Below are 13,349 nucleotides of genomic sequence, written 5' to 3'. Positions count from 1 at the left end.
GGAGAAGATATTTGCAAATGATATATCTGATAAGGGGTTAATATCCAAAATATATAAAGAGTAATCATAATCATAATTTGATCAAAATAATGGGCAGAGGACCTGAATATTTTTTCAAAGAATACATACAGATGACCAACAGACATGTGAAAAGCTCAATATCTCTAATCATCAGGGAAATGAAAATCAAAACCACAATGAGGTATATCGTCGTATACCTGTCAGAAATAACAAGGGTTGGCAAGGATGTAGAGAAAATGGAACCATCATGCATTGTTAGTGGGAATGTAAATTGGTACTGCCACTATGGAAAACAGTATGGAGGTTTCTCCAAAAATGAGAAATACCTTATGATTCCACTACTGTGTATTTATCTGAAGAAAATGAAAACACTAATCCTGAAGATACATGCACCCCTATGTTTATTGTAGCATTATTTACAATAGACAAGATATGGAACCAACCCAAGTGTTATGAATGGATAAGGAAGGTGTGTGTGTGTGTGTGTATACACACACACACATACACATATATACATAAAATAGACCGTTAGTCATAAAAAAGAATGAGATCTTGCCATTTGCAGCAACACAGATGGATCTAGAGAGTGTTATGCTTAGTGAAATACACCAGAAAAATAAAAATATATGATTTAACTTATATGTGGCATCTAAAAAACAGAACAAATGATTAAAGAAAAAGCAGAATGAGACTGTTATAGAGAACTGATGGTTATGGGGGATGGGCGAAAGGATTGAAGGGGAGTGGGAGACACAGACTTCAAGTTATGGGATGAATAGGTCATGGGAATAAAAGGTAAAGCATAGGGAATATAGCCAGTGTTGTTGTAATACTGTTGTATGGTGATAGATGGTAGCTACACTTATGATGAGCACAGCATAACATGGAGTCAATCACATTGTTGTGTACCTGAAACTAATGGAACATTGTGCATCAACTATACTCAAAAGAAAAGGAGCCAAAAAAATGTATTTTAAAATATTGAAAAACACAAAGTAGAACATCTAAAATCCTACCACTTGAAGATTAATCAAAGAAAGAAAAAGGCCTCAGCCCTTCTAATTCTGCCCTCCATTGTTCATAGCTTGGCTAAATTCATCAAAAGGTAAAGGCAACTGAAAATATTAATGAGTTAATAATGAAAAGGAATAGGTGACATGGCGTCGGTTGACATATTTGTGTGTATGTGTATTTCTTCTGTCATAAATACACACACAGAGAGGTACAATTTTAAAGTTGACGGATTTAAATCATGACTTAAACTGCATGTGACCCAACATTAAAAATGGAAACTGGCTTTCAAAATAAAACTTCATTTTCTGATTTTGTTCTTCCGTTTCTTCTTTCACCTAAAGGCTAAATACAGCTGAGGGTTTTCGAATTTGGGGAGTGTCTTCCATGCATTTTTGGCTTCAAGGTAAAACAAGATAGGGTATGCCTGGAAGTGAGTGCATACTTGTGGAGAGGTGGCAATAGAAAATTCACCCCCAGGATTCATGAATAATCTCCAAGAGTGCTCTCAGAGCAATTACTTGCTATTTCTTCCCATAAACCCCTTCCTCCTCCTGTCTTCCTCATTTCAGGAAATGGCACCTTCCATGCAGGTGCACAGGCCAAGAACATAGGAGTCATCCTTGATTTCTCTCTTTTCCCCCACACTCTCCACATCCAGCCCATTAGCAAGTCCTTAGGTTGCTGCCTCCACTACCACTATCCTTATATACTGCCAGAGATACTGTAATAGTCCCCCTGCTTCCTCTTATTAGCTATAATTCTTTTACACATAGCACCTAGAGTGGCTTATTTATTAAATATTAATCCAATATTGTCATTCCTCTGCTTAAAACCCTCCAATGGCTTCCCATCACATTAAGCAAATACTCCAACCTCCTTACTCTGGCTACAAAACCCTCGCTGACCAACCCTGACTACCTCTTCTATACCCTCCTCTTGCCCTCTCCCAGCCACTCTGGACTTTGGTCTGGTCCTCACCAGACCCACCTGCTAGTGCCCACCTGGGAGCTTCTGCATGAATGGCACCCTCTGCCTCAGTTTCCTTCACACTCACTGCATGTCTGTGTCCTCCTTTTGATTCACAGCTTAGCTTATGTATCACTTCACAGAGAACTTCCCTTGACAGCCTCATCTAAAGTCTTTACTCTGCATCCCCTCACCTTATTTTGATTCCCTATGTAGCTCTTATATACTGATTTCTTTCATTTCCTCTGTCTCTTCATTTCTTGTCTGTAACCCCCACCAGAATGCAAGATTCCCTTGTCAACCCCTGAATCTTCAGCTTCTAGAAAAAAAAGCTGTACACAGTCAATGTCCAATACATATTTGTTGAAGAAATGAGAGTGTGAATGATTAGTATACCAGATAGGGCACATCTACTACATTGACTTTTGCTTGTACCCAAACCCTCCTGGTCCTGACTGGATAATGTTAGGCTTTGCATGTCATGGTAATGAGCCCAGCTCTGAGGTCTTGGAGCCACTGAATAAAAAGCCCAACTCTCGGGGCAGATTTGTGAACATGTGTGAAATCAAGCATGAAAAAGAAACCAAGACTTTCTTACATGGGTCTAATTTGTAAAGATAACTGCTAAGAAACTAGAATAGGTTGGAAGGAAACATCAGGATCAGACAATTCCCCATTTGCTCTCAACACCATTAGCTCTCTGTCTGTTAAAATGCCATCACTGATAGAGGCAGCCAGAGCCAGAAAATTCGGGCTCAACTTTTATAAATTAACACTGTGAGTGCCCTGTGTTCTTGTGGTGGTTATGAACTGTGCTGGTATTGGCCAAATTTGGTAACAAATTTGATGACAGGTGAGAGGGATGAATGAACCCTTCCTTTGTTACTGAAGTCACTGTCCTGAACAAAACTCCAATATGATTCCTATTGAGTCAAATATTTTAGTCAGCAGGTTATTAAGTACCTACCATGTTGCAACCGTTTTCCTAGGCCTTTGGACAAAAATATCATTTGATTCTCACCCTATCTCCATAAGCTTACCCATTCTACAGATGCACTGACTTCATCCCAGAGTGGTCAAGTCACTTCTCAAGGTCACGTGGAAGTTGGGACCCTGGAGGTGGATGGGGTTGGAACCTGGACTTAGATATTAAGCTCTCACTTCCCGTGCTTGCCCCAACCTTCTGGTCATAATTTGACATGTTGTTTAGACCTGCCAGTAGGATTATAATTCTTGATGTAAACTACTCGTTTTGCATTCTGATGCGGACAGCAACTTCTAGAGCATCCAGTCATTGGAGAGCAGCCTCGAGAGACCAATTACCTCTAGGGACAATGATGCTTGAGAATTTTTGGATACACAAAACTGAAGACCGTATTTCATGAACACCCTGCAAGGGAGCCCCAGGTGCTCGGCTCTAGTGGCTTCCCACCCTCCTGAAGTGACATTATTTTTGTACCTGCACTATAGGTTTCATTGCAGGGGGAAGGCAGTGGTATGGGCGGATTAGCAGTCAGTGAATGTGTGCTCATGTGGAGTAACCTTCACTCATATTTCCCATGTAAATCAGTCTCACAGTTAAAAACAAACAAACAAAAAAGATGAGGGAGTTTAGTGAATATTTTAAAAAATAATGCTTTCAGGGTTGCCTGGGTGGCTCAGTTGGTTAAGCATCCAACTTCGGCTCACGTCATGAGCTCATGGTTAGTGGGTTTGTGCCCCACATCAGGCTCTGTGCTGACAGCTCAGAGGCTGGAGCCTGCTTCAGATTCTGTGTCCCTCTCTCTCGCCCCCTCCTCCACTCATGCTGCTCTCAAAAATAAACAAACATTTAAAAAGCTTTTTAAATAAAGCTTTCAAAATGTTATTTTCAGCATCTCTCTTGTGAGACTGAAGTAGTGCCATTTCACATGGGTGACGGCAGTGGTGGGGAAGGTGCAGAGAGAGCCCTGTGACTCAGGCAGCTGGCACTGTGATAGGAACAATGGACAAGAGACTAAGATGATCAAGCATTGATCAGGCTCCACCTTTCCCTGGGCCCCCCCCACACCCACAGACTCTCCCAGAGAGTTACCTAAGAAAAAGATTTGAGCATTAAGTCTTTTTAAAGCTATTAATTTTACACTGTATCAACTCCTGTTCTACCTGGCCCTCTGGCAGCTGGCTGAAACTGCATTTTAAAAAGTACACATTCCCCACAACTGCAGAGGAAACCATTTGAAAACAAAGACCCGTCAGCTTACAAACTATAGAGACAACAATCTTCTCTTCACAGTTGCAGAAATACTAATTATCTCACAGGCAGTTTTACGGTTCAAACACTGATAATAAATCATACTTTTAAATAATAGTAACCATGTAGAGAGGATTTTAATGGTAGAAAATATCATTGAGAGAATTTTATTTGAGCACTGCAAAAATGATTAAGACTTTTTTACACGAGTCACCAAGCACTGTATTCACTAAACTATTTTAATAGCAAAAAGACCTATCTTTTACTTTTTTGCTAAAATTTTCATCATTCATTCACCTAAAATGGCCAAGTTCTATATAGAATTGTTTTAAAAGGTGATTCAGTTCAACAAAAGTATATTAAAGTTACTGTGAGGTACTTAGATACAGTATTTGATAATAATAGCATTTTTTTTTTACTCTGGAATTTCATTAGCTCCATCTTCTATTTTTAAAAATACTTTTAGAGTAAGTAGGAATCAAGCCATGGATTCTGGTGGCCTCAGAAAGGGGGCCAATTTGACTGTCAGTAGACAGAGTGCAGATACGTGACCCTGAGCTCACCAACATTTCCCTCCAAAAACAAAATGTTCACAGGAACTATATTTGTAAACAGAATCACTTTGAGTTGCTCACAGACTACCACAAAATCTATTTGCTGACCCCTAGCATTTCCCAGAGCATGCAGGAAACACCAAGACAGGACACAGGAAAAATGACCCATGAAATTACTAAAGACCTTGCTCCTTGTTGGGAGTCCAAGGCCTGGCTCCTTTTGGTCTTCCCCAAGCCAGTTACAGAAATCAAAGAATTATTTTAAACAGAGCCATGCAGAAAGAAATAATAAGCAAGTTACTGATTGAGTGGAGTGGAAATTAACAATGCAAAATGGTTTTTAAAACTAGTGTGGGGAATAAACCTTAAACAGGGTGTTTCTGTTGCAGACAAACTTGCTTAAGTGTTAGCATTTAAATGCTCACACCTCAGCTTTGAACTTAACACTCCATTAAGGGGCTGAGGGAGCTCACACCTCTGTCTGTGGGGCCTTTCACTCTTGTTACAGCCCAAGGAAGAGAACCAGAGGAGAGAAGGAGGAAGGGGCGGAGCAGCCACAAAGGGAGCAATGGCAAGGTTGTCTATGGAAAATGTGAGGATCCTGGTTAATGCCTGCTGTCCTGGTGCAGTTATTAACAGCATCTGCTTTCACTCCCCAGAGTGTCCTCCTGATTTGGATAATAAATTGTATGGTCACCCAAATAGGGTATAGAATGTCCAAAACAATAATGGCAAGGCAAAAGTCTTTTATATATGTAAGAAAAATGGAAATTGCAACATTTGTTCCTTGGATGGTGTGCTGTGGTTCAGGCATTTCTATGTCATTTTCACATGCTAAGGCTAAGTGTTCCTGACTGCATAGTAGCATCAAAGAGTTAAAGAATCCCACAGGGGGATCCTAGAAGCTATGTGGTTGTCATTTCGCAAATGAGAAACTGAGGCTTAAAAAGACTGACTTGCCTAAGGCCACACTGCTAGTTAATGGAGAAGCTGGGAATAGGATTTCAGTCTTCTAACTGTAAATTATACATTTTCAGTATATTAAATATTTTTAGGAATGTAAATAGTGTTCTCAAATGAAGGAATACAGTTATGATAAATTATACAGACTCCCTTTTCAAGGTCCCAGGGCTCAGAGATCATCAGTAGGAGGGGTTGGGGGATAAGGAGGACCAGCACTGGCTCGGGAGTAGGGGTAGGTTCTGTTGTTCACTAATGATCTCAGCTGAGGAGCAGACCAAGCATTCTCTTGGAAGGAGCAAAAGCCAGGCATCAAATTGGCTTCTGGTTTAGCACTTTAATAGCTGATTGATCCTAGTCAAAGTTACTGAATGTCTTTAAAACTTCCATCTCCTTGGGGCATCTAGGTGGCTCAGTCGGTTAAGTGTCCGACTTCGGCTCAGGTCATGATCTTCAGGTTTATGGGTTTGAGCCCCATGTCAGGCTCTGTGCTGACAGCTCAGAGCCTGCAGCCTGCTTCAGATTTTCTCTCTCTCAAAAGTAAATAAATTTAAAAATTTGTGAAGGTAAAATAAGACCGTATATGAAAGCGTGAGGCCAATGCCTGGCCCACAGTTACACATTTAGAAATGTTCACTATCGTCTTTCTCCATCCTCTCCATCATCATCATCATGATCAGCGACAGCAACGCTTTCCCTTCTCCACTCCTAGCCTGGTATGCTTTGAACAGTCAGCTGATTGCAGAATTCAGCTCACCTCTTTTCTCTTTTGGAAAGCTCTTCCTTAACTTCATCTAGTTCCACAGAGACAGAAATTGTTGCTTTTTAACAGATCAGGACACAGGCTAATATTAAATCATTTGTTCATGATCACACAACCAGTAAGGGGTGGGAACAGAATTCAAACCTAAGTTCTCTTATCTTTTCCACTTGTCAGTCTTTGGTAAGAAATTGTAGGGTGGAGTGCTGAGATCAAACAGTGAGGAGGGGGGAGAGGCAGCTGCGAGCTGGCCCTGCCTAAAGGGTATGTGTGTCAGGAAGGTGACATGAGGCCAACCACTCTCCTGTACCATTCTACAAGTGTTACCCTCATACAATCAAGATTTTTTTTCTCGGCATAATCAAAGGATATGAGCTTAAAATCTGGAGAAACAGAAGAGATGCTATTTGTCTCCCCAACAGAAAACCTCTGAATAAGACCCAGAAAAGAAAGTCAAGATGAGACAGAAGCACCAGGGCCCCTGAGATGAGTCTGTACACTGAGACATGACCCAACCAAGCAAGAAGACACAGGCACTAAGGAGATGCTGGGTACTCTGTGCATTTCAGACCCTTCAGTCACATGGAAACCAGCGCAGGAACTCAATTTCTCTGTGGTTCATGCTTCCTTGTCCCTTCTTGGGATATTCGGCACTAATTTGGTCACCATTAGGACCCTTCCTGTGAAATGATCCTTTGTATCATCACAATTAGTAGATTTGGAGTGATTTCCAATCACACAATTAGGACTTCCAGTAAGGAGCAGAGAAATTCTACTTATAAAAGCTAATTAGTAAGACACAAGCCAAACAGAGGCCAAACAGAGATCCTTCTCTATTCACACACCTCAGAACACTCACAATGAATAGACCAAGGGTCCTCACATTTCCTGGGACTTCCCAGGGGTTCTCTGGTTATGTCTCCGTGTGGCTAGACAGTAACTTCCAACAGTTTGGCAACTGAAGTACATGTTTTGGAGCCAAACAAACCTGAGGTTGAATTTTGTCCCTACCCCTTCCACCTTGGGATGACAGGTCGCTAAGCCATCATTTTCGTACATGTAGAGTGGTGGTGATAATTCTAAGCTTGTAATGTATGCAATATACTTAGCTCTGTCTTGGCACATAATCAATGCCCAGTAAATGGCTGCCATCCTCTTCTGCTTACATTCTTGCTGAGAAGTCTTCCAGCTTTGGTAGAAGGACACACCTCCCCATGACTCTCCTACCCCCTTCAGTCACTTCCCTCTTTGGGGTGTATCTGGCCCACCTGTGGCTTTAGGATTAGGTGAACACATAAGGTAACATTCTCTTCCTACTTGTTTGAGGGTCCTTTCCTTGACTATACCCTGATTATTAATTGTATCAGGTAACTCATGAAAACTGTTCATCAAATCTTCAAATTACACCAAGCCAGGTTAAATGGAAAACACATTTAAGTAAAGACTTTGAGCCAAAAACTCCATAGGTTTTCAAAATTAATGTAATCTAAAATAGTAGAACATGATCCAGACAAGTATAAGGTCCTTCATTTGAGTCCAAACAAATCCCAGATGCATGAAGATCAGCTGAGGAAAACAAACAAAACAATCTTAGACTTTTTAAAATTTATTTATTTTGAGAGAGATAGGAAGGGAGGGGCAGAGAGAGAGGGATAGAGAGAGATCCCAAGCAGGCTCTACACTGTCAGTGCAGAGCCCGATGCGGGGCTTGAACTCACAAACTGTTAGATCATGACCTGTGTTGAAATCAAGAGTTGACACTTAACCGACTGAGCCACCGAGATGCCCCTACAACCTTAGACTTCTTATTTGAAATTAAACTTAATTTAGTTCATACTGTAATGTTGCTACCAAAAGAATAGATGTAAATTTGCCTAACATATATGGCTTGTAGCCTAGAATGAGGCCATGGTCCATTCAGTGTTGCTTCATTGGCAAGACCACCAGATCTGGTACAAGGTGACAGATTTCAGCATTTTATCCTTATTTCATGAATAAAAAGATGTAGTAAATTCTGTAACACTAGGGTTGTTCAGGTCTCAGCTAAATGAAGACTTGATTGGGGCATTCACTGCTAAGGAAACTTAAGTATCAGATGGATATTTAGATCAGATGCCTTTAAGGTCCCTTTCAACCAGAAGGCATCATTCTGGTAATTTGCTGTCTCTTAAGGCCAAGAACCTTCTTATCAGAACACACATTTGATCCCTTTATAATTTCTCCAGGAAGTGAGCAAATAGATAAAAAGAGTCCAAGGTCACAGATTTAGGTTTCTTTGTTAGAGTAACAAGCTTCCCTGGGTCTGACTAGTCTCATTACCCCCAAGTTCAGTTCTTTCTCAAAGAAAATTGTTTTCCAAAAGGAGGTGCTTTCTAGACCCTGCAGACATCTTAGTCATTTCCTCCTCTGGGCCTGTGTTCAGCTGCCCCTGCCCTTCTGAACACTCCAGCACCCTCTCAGTACCAGTCCATCATCTCTTTCAAAACCTGGCTTCATGCTGGCCTCCTCTAAGAGAACTTCCTGGTTTCCTATATTCTTCTAAGCTTCTCAAGGACTCTCTCTGTAGTACACCCACACTTGCTTACATATCGCCTATGAATCATTCTCCAGTTGTTTTTTGTTTCTGTGACTCTCCAACTGAACTCTAAACTCCTAAAGGGCAGTGAACTTCTGTCAATGGAGATAAAAAGGAGAAGAGCTCTGGATTTTCCTAATGATCACAAAACATTGGGCACAAAGCAACCACTGGGGGCCTAAGACCCATCAAACAGCAGTGAAATTCCACTAGGATTAAGGTTAGATGGGGCAATCCAAGTTTCAGAAGATCAGAGACATTCACATTCTGTTCTGAGTAGTTCAACAGTCCTTCCAAATCACCAGGACTGCAGACATAAAAGTTTCATCTAGCCACTAGCTCTAGCTGAACATATCACAGGTTACTTAAAGTGCAATTTATTTTTAATAGAAAAATTGATTCTGGAATGAAACATGAAGTAGTCCTTTTTTTTTTTTTTTTGTAGTAGACTAACCTTTTAAAGAATAGCATTCTTGCCCTAGAGAGGGGCATAAAAGTTTAAAAGGTTATTTTCCACATTACACATAACCCGCATGCTCACCTTTCCTATCTCTTTGCTGGATCTGTGCTCGGGGTGCCTGTGGTGCTAACTCCCTGAAAATATCGGCTCCATTAATACATGATTTACTTCTCTTTACTTGGTGAAGTACAGAGCCTATCTTTCAAAGGAATTTCAAGCTTTTGTAATTCATTACCTACTCCATGAAACATGATGACATGGAATTTTCCCTTCAAAACTAGAATGAGCACAGTAAGTGCACTGCTGAAGAGAGGTCTCTCCTGACCTACCCAGAGGAGTTGGTTGCTCCCTGATGAGAGTTCCTATGGCATTTTTAACTTCTTACTCTCCTTAAAATTATCATGGCTGATCATAAGTATTTTTTTTACATGTCTGTCTCATCTACTGCAACTGCCAGTTCCAAGAGAACAAAAATTCTGTCCTAGCCATCTATTTGTAACCTCATATTGTGGGTGCTGTGGTGTGCCATCCAGTTTCCTCTCACAACAAGGCTCCCATTTCTCTAGCTTTTGGGATTGCTGTCTGCTGTCAGCTCACAGCTGAGTCTCTTTTCTGGAAATGCACACAGCTGAACAAAGCTGCCCTGCTTAAGCATTCTCCTTTATCCAATAACTGGTCAATGTGAACACACAAAGGCCCAGCCTCACTGCCTCAGTTTAGGATAACTCTGAAGGTTTTCCCTGCCCCTGGTCTCTGTGCTATCAGCTAAGTCCTCATTTGCAACTGCATCACAGCTCAAATTCTCTCCAGCAATCCTGCCTGCCTACCTCTGCTTTCCTTATTCCCTTATAGATATTCCTGGAAGCCCTCCCCCCAAATTTCTTGCACACAAATCTCCACCTCAGAGTCTGTTTCCCAGAGAACCACATTTAAAGACACCCAAACCCCAGCAGTGTTTATTGCACAGTAGATATTCCCTTAATAGTTGGTCAGAGAATGAGTGAATGAAGTACACAGGGAATTAACAATAACATTACAATATACGTTATGTAATATACTTTACAACATTTCATTCCCACTGCTCTCTCTGCCCCATCCTGTGTAAGGTCTGATCCTTAACAGTTAATGTAGACAATATTCACTGAGCTTCTGTGTGCTAAGTGCTAGTGAGTCAGAGACAATTCAGTCTCTCCTTGACTATCAGCACCCATGGCTGGAAGGATATTGCCTCACATGCAGCACAGCCAGGTTTTATGTTCCTTGCAGATGCAAATACTGTGGTAGTGATTCCATTTACATCTGGAATATAGAATTGCATCCCTAAGCATTTTATATTTACTACTAGCTTTTCCTGGGGAGCATCACATGGATACTTTGAGAATTTGAGAATGGAATGACTATGATTCCTTTACCTTTGAAATGGATAACTGGTTCCTAGTTTTCTTTTTAGAAAATGATAGGAAGGGGAGAGGCCAACAGAATATCCTAAGAATGAAGACTGTATTTAGCACATGGAAGGGCAGAGTAAGCTATTCAGCAACTTCCAGGGAAAACATGGTCTGATTAAAGTTGGGAGCTAGAAAAATCCAAAAATCCAAATGTTATAGTCAAGAATTCCTATATGCAGATAAAAGAACATTTTTGAGTCAAAGCAGGCAATTCAGTTTCCAAAACTTTAACGAAGGCATAATTAAGCATGAAAGAAAGTCATAGCCTCATCAGTGTTGTTAACATATGTGAAACAAAAATATGAGATAGAAGGGGGAAAAGTCTGTGTTGAAGCCAGAAAAAGGGGAGCCACCAAAGAGCTATCAATGAAGGAAGGCCTAGTGAAAATCCAGAATTCTCACACCCACCCAGCAGTATTAAGAAGACCATCTTCTGCCACAGGTGTATATAGAGGTCAAATATGGAGCCTGTACTTCTACCCCTACCTGGTAATAATGAGTGTCCATTGTTCCCTGAAGTTTTAAATTTGAATTACTTTTGGCACATGATTTGTGTACATTAGACTTCAGACTTCTTTTACTCTGCCAGAATGGTGTCATAAGGAGACTAAAACAGTTTTAAGTAAGATCCACAGCCTCATAACAATAATAAAAATGTCTAAGTTTCTATTAAAAATCTCATACCAAGACCCATAAAGACATGAAGCTGAATGAGAAAGACAATCAATGGATGCCAACACCAGGATGAAAGAGATGTTAGAATTACCTGACAAAGATTTTAAAGCACACATAATAAAAATCTTCAGTGAACAATTATGAACACATGTGAAACAAACGAAAGTCTCAGAAAAAAAATGGAATGCCTCATTAAAGAAACAGAATATACATGAAGAACTAGTACAAAAACTGAAACTTAGAACTCAATAAATGGGGTTAACAGCAGGATGGAGAGGAGAGAGAAAAGAATCAGTGCACTGGAAGACAGAACCAATAGAAATTACCCAGTCTCTACAACAGAGAGAAAATAGATGGAAAACAAATTAATAGAGTCTTAGGGACATGTGAAACAATAACAAAAGATCTAATATTTGGGTCATCAGTGTTGCAAAAGTAGAAGAGACAGCAGGGCTGAATAAGTATTCAATAATGATTGAAAACTTCCCAAATTTGTCAAAAGACATAAACCTACAGATTTAAGAAGCAAAATAATTCCCAAACAAGATAAATCCAAGGGAATCTATAAGACACATCATAATCAACTTTCTTTTTTTTTTTTTTTAATTTTTTTTTTTAACGTTTATTTATCTTTGAGACAGAGAGAGACAGAGCATGAACAGGGGAGGGGCAGAGAGAGAGGGAGACACAGAATCTGAAACAGGCTCCAGGCTCCGAGCTATCAGCACAGAGCCCAACGCGGGGCTTGAACTCACGGACCGTGAGATCATGACCTGAGCCGAAGTCCGACGCTTAACCGACCAAGCCACCCAGGCGCCCCATAATCAACTTTCTAAAAACTAAAGACAAAGCAAACTCTTGAAAGTGTTTAGCAATATGTGAGGGAATAGCAATGTGAATGATAGCAGATTCTTATGTGAAAGCATGGAGGCGAGAAGAAAGTGGTGTGACATTTTTCAAGTGTTTAAAGAAAAGAAACCAGGTGATCAAGATGGCAGAGCAGCATGGAGACCCTCAGCTTGTCTCATCCCTGAAACACAGCTAGATCAACACCAAACCATTATGCACACACAAAGTGATCTGAGGATTAACACAATAATCTGCCTAAATTGAGCCACAGAACTTGGAAGGTACATGGTGTGGAGAGGTGAAGTGGGGGAGAGAAAAGCCACAGAGGGTAGGGAGCTGTTTTTGCAGAGAAAGGACAGAGAAATGGGAGAGTACAGCACATCAGGAGAGTACAGGAAAAACAGCCCTCCAAAAGTAGCTGGAGAGAAAGAAAGAGAAAGAGTGAAAACACTTACAAGGGACTGGACAAGAAATCTGTTCCCCAAAACCACTGACAAGAAGAAAGGAGAGGGTTTAAATACCATCAGGATTCTATCAACAGTGGAGCACAGAGTCTGAAGTTCTGGAGTTCAGTACCTGGCAGTGCTCTGGTGAGGAAGCAGGGTGAATCCCCAGGAGCAGGCAAAAGGGTCTGAGGGGTCTGTATGCCACACAAGGAGAAGTGGTTCCCCTGCTTGAAGAGTATATGGTAGAGGCCTTATGGCCTCCCCATAGGCAAAGGTCTCAGCAGACTCTGGAGAGCAGCCACATTTGCTGGTATTGGGACAAAGACATCAGAGTGTGGTAAAACCCGTCCCCAGCTGTGTGTTGTGATTTGTCATAATCTCTGAACCT

At 40.9% G+C, this 13,349-nt stretch overlaps 1 long non-coding RNA gene across 1 annotated transcript in view; it reads right to left on the bottom strand.

Annotated features, from left to right (window-relative positions):
* LOC123379687 overlaps positions 1-13,272 on the bottom strand; it is a 41,644-nt gene extending 28,372 nt beyond the window's left edge. The window contains exon 1 of the long non-coding RNA XR_006584528.1: positions 13,092-13,272. This is a non-coding gene — a long non-coding RNA (uncharacterized LOC123379687). The remainder of the gene's footprint in view (positions 1-13,091) is intronic.
* Positions 13,273-13,349: the final 77 nt, after the last annotated feature.

The sequence above is a fragment of the Felis catus genome, chromosome C1 (genome assembly GCF_018350175.1).
Source record: "Felis catus isolate Fca126 chromosome C1, F.catus_Fca126_mat1.0, whole genome shotgun sequence".
NCBI lineage: Eukaryota > Metazoa > Chordata > Mammalia > Carnivora > Felidae > Felis > Felis catus.
Note: the sequence above shows the minus strand (reverse complement) of the source record. Positions and strands in the feature narration are given on the sequence as shown.